Source organism: Pseudophryne corroboree, chromosome 6, assembly GCF_028390025.1.
Source record: "Pseudophryne corroboree isolate aPseCor3 chromosome 6, aPseCor3.hap2, whole genome shotgun sequence".
NCBI classification, from domain to species: Eukaryota; Metazoa; Chordata; class Amphibia; order Anura; family Myobatrachidae; genus Pseudophryne; species Pseudophryne corroboree.
In genome coordinates, this window is record NC_086449.1 from 154,896,266 (window position 1) to 154,902,316 (window position 6,051).

Here is a 6,051-nt window from a genome sequence, read left to right on the forward strand (position 1 = left end):
GGTATTAAATTTAGGTTGAAATCACCAAACTAAGGTGTTTGTAAAATATGTTTTATGTAATTATAAGGGGTTGGCCAGTCAATCTGGTCTCTCATGTTGGTGTGTCGTCCCCCCCCCCCCCCCCCCCCCCGCTTCATCCTCCCTTTTTCTTTTTTCCCCCTTTTCTTTTATCTCTTAATTATGTTGTCTGTGTTATCTGATATCCAGTCTTGGTGGCTCAGTATTTAATGTATTGGTAGCAATGGAATCCGTGTATTTGTATTCATATATTTGATGACTCTTCTTTTTTTTCAATAAAAATATATGGTTAATAAAAACAATTTCACATAAAATGACACAAAGACATCACAATTTCTGTTTTTGACAGAGATTCCTCTCTCCAATTCTTGTCATGAAGAATGGGGATCATAACTGTATGAATAACCCAATGCATTTCATCCTGTGATTTCTTCAGGGGTATATCTATAAATACAGATTATATACTGTAACTTATACTGTTCATCAATGTATTATTTACATGCATCAGAGACAAAGAATTAGAACATGTACATTATAGCGAGTATAGTAAGAAACAAGCAAAGAGGGGTGAAAAAGTGAAGATAGCTTCCATTTCATCATTTAAGAGACATAACTCTAGACCGAATTCTTAGTTTGACCAATAACTTTGGTTGTATATTTTGTGCTGATACTCTGAATCTGTCAAATATCAATGTAAAGTAGGTAATTTATCCATATCGCAATGACCTATCAAAAAAACATTGATTTTAGGCATAGATTTTGGACTTAGCCTTTAGAGCCATCAATTAATTTAAATAAACAGATATCCCAACAATGTCAGCACGGAGGGTCATATACCTGTGGGACATTTAACCGGGTCAAAGTCATATACATATGTGGAAAATCCCCAATAAGGCAGATACAATTGATATTACAAAACAGGACTATTTGGTATTTGGAATTTTACCACATATGGATACATACATATCAAAATAACTGGGGTTATATTTAGAGGTGTCCACAAAAATAAATCTAAAGGTGTCCACCATAAGCACCTACATATATATAAAAACCTCTAACAAAGAAAAAAACCCTGCATCCTTACCCCTGCTGGCTGGTATTGTGCTCCTCCAACAGCTTCCAAATCATCTAATGTACTGAGACTGAGGCCTTCCTTCCTTTTATTTACCCCTTAGTCTGACATCATTTCCTCCCAACCACTATTGGTGGGTTATTTTACTACCCTAAAAGGTGTCTATAAGTTACCAAACATTTCCCCATTTTTGTCTGAAGAATCCCATAATAGAGAGTGATTGGGGTAAATTTACTAAGATTCGTATTTTCCCGTTTCAGGTCAAAGTTCAATCACGAATGACATCGAAAGTGTAAAACTGCAACTTTTTGAATTTATTACGACTAATTTACTAAGCTGTCGTATTCGTATTTTTTGTTTTGTCCGATGTCGATGTCATTCGTGGTTTTCTGGTGTACAATGCGGCCGATTTAGTTGTTTTGCGGCCGTGTTTTTAGTTTATTTTACGACTGCGTCACATGTCTGTTACGGCAGTGTTTTTGATTTCGCGGCCGCGTTTTTAGTCCTAAGTTTCGTTTTTGTCACGCGTCCGTGATTGGTTGTATTCGTGATGGAGGAGTGTCTGTGCACATTACTATAAAACCGCCCCAAACACACCGCACCTCGTGGGTTTAGCTAGTGGAGAGGAGAGAGGAAGGTGTATTTGGAGTTGGTGAGTTTGGTGGTGTTTTTGGTGGATTTGGTGAGGAGTTTTGTGATTGTTGAGTGCTGTACTGTGTGTAAGTAGTCTTGTCATATTTGTTGTATTGTTTTTTCACAGTTTGTAAACTTTGTTGTCCTTGTTTTTTTTATTATAGTCTTTTGTCATTGTTTGTGAGTGAGTGAGTGAGCGTGTGTGTTGGCTGTGTGGTGTGTAGTAGTAGTAGTAGTGGAGGAGTGTGTTTTCTGTTTTTATTTTTCTGTGTTTTGTGTCGTTTGTCCTCATGTCTGACTCAGAGGTCAGTGTGGTGGAGGAGGTTAGTGAGAGGGAGGCGGTTAGTGAGGTGGAGGAGGTGAGTGAGGTGGAGGGGGTTAGTGAGAGGGAGGAGGTTAGTGAGGAGGAGGAGGACGAGGGGGTGCCTGTTGCTGCATTCTCCAGTGAGAGTGATGGTGCTGTGGCTCCGCAGCCACGCACCACTACCAAGACTGGCAGGAATATTAAGTTCAGCTATGCTGAAAACATGGCGTTGGTGCGTGAGCTCATGAAGCACCATCGGCAATTGTTTGGGCAGGATGCTGCCAAGGTGTACTCCCGCAGGAAGTCTGTTCTGTGGGGGAAAGTAATAGTGGCAGTAAATAGTGAGGGTGTGGTGAGGCGGACTGAGGACACGTGTCGCAAGAGGTTCTATGACATAAAGCGCCGTGTCAAGGCCAAGATGGCCAAAGAGGCTAAATCAGCCCGCAAAACCGGGGGTGGCCCCCCTTTCCGGGCAACCTATCGTGACTGGGAGGAGCCTGTGCGGGCACTGATTCCTGCAGAAGTGGTGTCTGCAACTCATGTCCGGGATTCGGACCGACCGACACAGGATGGTGAGTTTGAAATTTATACATTATATTGTAAAGATTGAAAAATGTTAATGCTGCCAAAAGATTTTTATTTTTAAAGTATGCATACATTGTGTTGGTCATGTATTGCAGGCCTGTGCACCCTTAAGCTGTTTTTGTGTTTTTAAAATGCATTTCCCATCATGCCTTGGCTGTAGATTTTAAAATTTTTAATGCAAAATCAGGTGCAGTGCATGCTGGTATGTGTAGTTCCAATAATTAATATGAGATATTGCTTGGCCATAGCTGTTGTATCTAATAGCAGCTTGGTATGATTTGTGTGCGTGTTTTTAATTTTTTGTTTTTTATAATCATTTTTTTCAAGTTTGGTTCAAGTTGCAAGTAATCAATCTCTGCAATATCTGACATATAATTCATCAATGTTACAGATTTATTTTGTGCAACACCATGTTCATTTTTAGATACATCACAAATTAAGGAATCACGAAAGATCTTAAGCAGAAATTAGTTTACTTTACAATACGTACAAGATGGTTACAGTACACTAAGGCTTTGCATTTAGCATTTTTTTACAAAGTATGGTCATAATGTTTTTTCAACTTTTTCAACAGTCCGACAGACCAGCCGGCCAGACAGGCCACAGACAACTCATGATGATGCTGGGATTGCAGGTCAGAATTCACTGTAGTCACATATTCTGCAATCACATAGAAGTACAAAATATTAATGTTTATATATTCTCATAGGTTCAGCTTCTGTAAGCCGCCCTCCTCTAAGGCGCCCATCACAGGGCTCGGGTCACTTACCCAGGAGGCCAAGTAAGACACGGCGTCTTGTCTCCGAATCTGCGGCTCCATCTTCCCCACCCAGGCGGCGCATTTCTGCAGTCTCACCCCAGCCACCACAGGCACTATTGGCTAGTCCACAGAGTGATGAGCCACGATCACCTCAGTTATCTGGTGAGTCAAAACATACACTAAACACATAGAAAATAATCTACACAGTACAGTTACTATGATGTGAGTTGTAGATGAGATGACATGTTTGCCATAACAACCAATGTGATTTTACGTCTTCAATTTTTTAAGGTGCAAATGCAGAATTTTTAAATGTCTTAGTGGTTGCTATGGGCAACATCACATTTAAAATTGAACACCCATCTTAATAAATTTAGACCACACACGTGCACATAAAAACAACACCACATTACTGACCGAACTCAATCCACCACCACCCCCTCCACACCATTATAGTGTTCACACACCTCCCCTGTCCTGTATGTAGACTGCTTACTTGCTCCGCTCCTCTGGACCATCCAGGTAAGCAGTCTATATCCTGGACAGGGGAGGTGACAGAACACTGTAATGCTGTGGAGGGGAGGTAGTTAAGTGAGGATTCCGCAAGTCAGTCTATGTGCACGCCTGTGATGGTATATATGTGTTTGTAAACCAAAGAAATTTTAATTTTAAAAACACAACTCAAAAGACAAAAAGAATGGAGTATTATTAATTTAGAAATGTTTAGAACTAGCAAATATATTTTTTGTAAAGTAAACAGTGCATGTTGCCCACCCCATACAGAGCCAAGCTTGATGGCCGACGTGGACCAGCAGGGACAAGACCAACAGGCAACATACACACTGACCCTAACACCTGTTGGCCCGAGCCAGCCAATACAGCCACAGGATATCCCACAAGCCTCCATGAGTCCACAACTGGTCCAAGCTCCACCCCAGCCACAAATTCCAGATGACTTTTGGTCCAGTTGGACAAGCCAACAGACCCAAAGCAATGCCAGCCTGACCGCCCATACCCAACACCTTGCCAGTCTGCCCCATCATCTACCGCGCATTAGTCGCAACTCGGGCAGACTGATTGTCCAAGTAGGCCGAATCGCAACATCTATGGAGCAAATACGGGCAGACAACAACCAAATGCTGTCTCATTTGAAGCGCATCATTGATGAGCAACAGCGCCAGCACCAAACACTCATACAACTGATACAACACAACCAGGTTGTGAATGAATCATTATCCCGGATTGTAGCCAGCCACACTGCAACCAACACACAACTGAATGCCAGCATCAATAATTTAAGCAACAACATATCATTGATGGCAGCACAACAAGTGAGCTCCAGCTCTGGAACCACGACCCCTAGCCAAACGCCAGTAACCTCCCCTGTTCGGCGATCCTCCCGAGCACGTGCCAGTGAGCCAGCACAAAGCACAGCACCCAGCACACACAAGCGCAAAAAATAAAAAAATAAAAACATTTGTGTAACTCAATAAAAAAAATTTCATGAAAATCACACAACTTCCAGTGTCCGTGTCAAACATTGTAGAAGCTGCTATGTATGTATGTCTGTTTTTCAGGGGTAATGAATGACAATGTATTCATAACAAAAAATAACTACAATGTACACCCCACTATAAACAACAAACAGTAAGTAACAAAACACACAATTGTTTGTACTGCAAAGGGTTTAGTCAAGGATAATTACATCCAACAAAAACTTACCAGTAAAATACCGATGAATCACTTCTTGCCTTACCTGCCTCCCTACATCTGTACTCACACTGTCACCAGATGATTCAAACTCCTCTGCTTGCTGACTGCTTTCTCCCTCATCATGTGCCAGATGTTGACTTAAACACAGATTATGGAGAAAACAGCAGCAGAACACAATCCTAGTCACCTTTGAGGGACTATACAACAAAAGGCCTGCAGATTTATCCAGACACCGAAACCGTGATTTCAGCACACCAAAACATCTTTCTATCACATTCCGCGTAGCCTTATGTGCATGATTGTAACTGTGTTCAGCAGGAGAATCAGGATGGGACAATGGAGTAAGGAGCCAAGAGTAGCAGCCGTAACCACCATCACCTGAAAAACATATATAGGCAACATTAGTACATGTGTAAGATTATTAATTACCCTAGACAAAAATGGAGTTTGTTGTTAAAAGACATAACCACAACACATTTGAAACATACCCAGCAGCCAGCCATCAGGCATTTGTCCGTCCTCAAATTTATCGAAGAGCGATGACTGACTGAGGATGAAGGAGTCATGGCAGCCACCAGGGTAACCTGCAACAACACTCATAATTTTTAGTTTTGCATCACAGACCACCTGGACATTAGTGGATTGGGCCATATGTCTATTAGTATATATATATTGACGGCCCCTAGGTGATCTCAGCTGAACGTGTGTGCAATCTATGGCCCCCAGCACATTGGGCATGCGAGCAAGCTCATAGAAAGCTACCCTGACAGCACGCCACTCCGACTCCTGGGTAGGGAAGCAGATTGAGGCATTAATATGTGGATCCAAGACATCCAAAACCTGAGTGGACATTAAACAATCTAAGGTGAGTGTCATGTTATGTATTCTATACAATACTATGTTGTAAGAGCTTACAGAAGCAACACTTAGACATAACCGGCTATGTATTTTTAGACTCACCTGATT

The 6,051-nt window shown here is 41.6% G+C and overlaps 1 long non-coding RNA gene across 1 annotated transcript; it reads left to right on the forward strand.

The window, feature by feature from the left end:
* The first annotated feature begins 3,164 nt into the window (after positions 1 to 3,164).
* On the forward strand, positions 3,165 to 4,212 carry LOC134935075 (uncharacterized). The gene is made up of 3 exons (XR_010179879.1): positions 3,165 to 3,246; positions 3,322 to 3,534; positions 4,156 to 4,212. It is a non-coding gene; the product is annotated as an uncharacterized LOC134935075 (long non-coding RNA).
* The last annotated feature ends 1,839 nt before the right edge of the window (positions 4,213 to 6,051 follow it).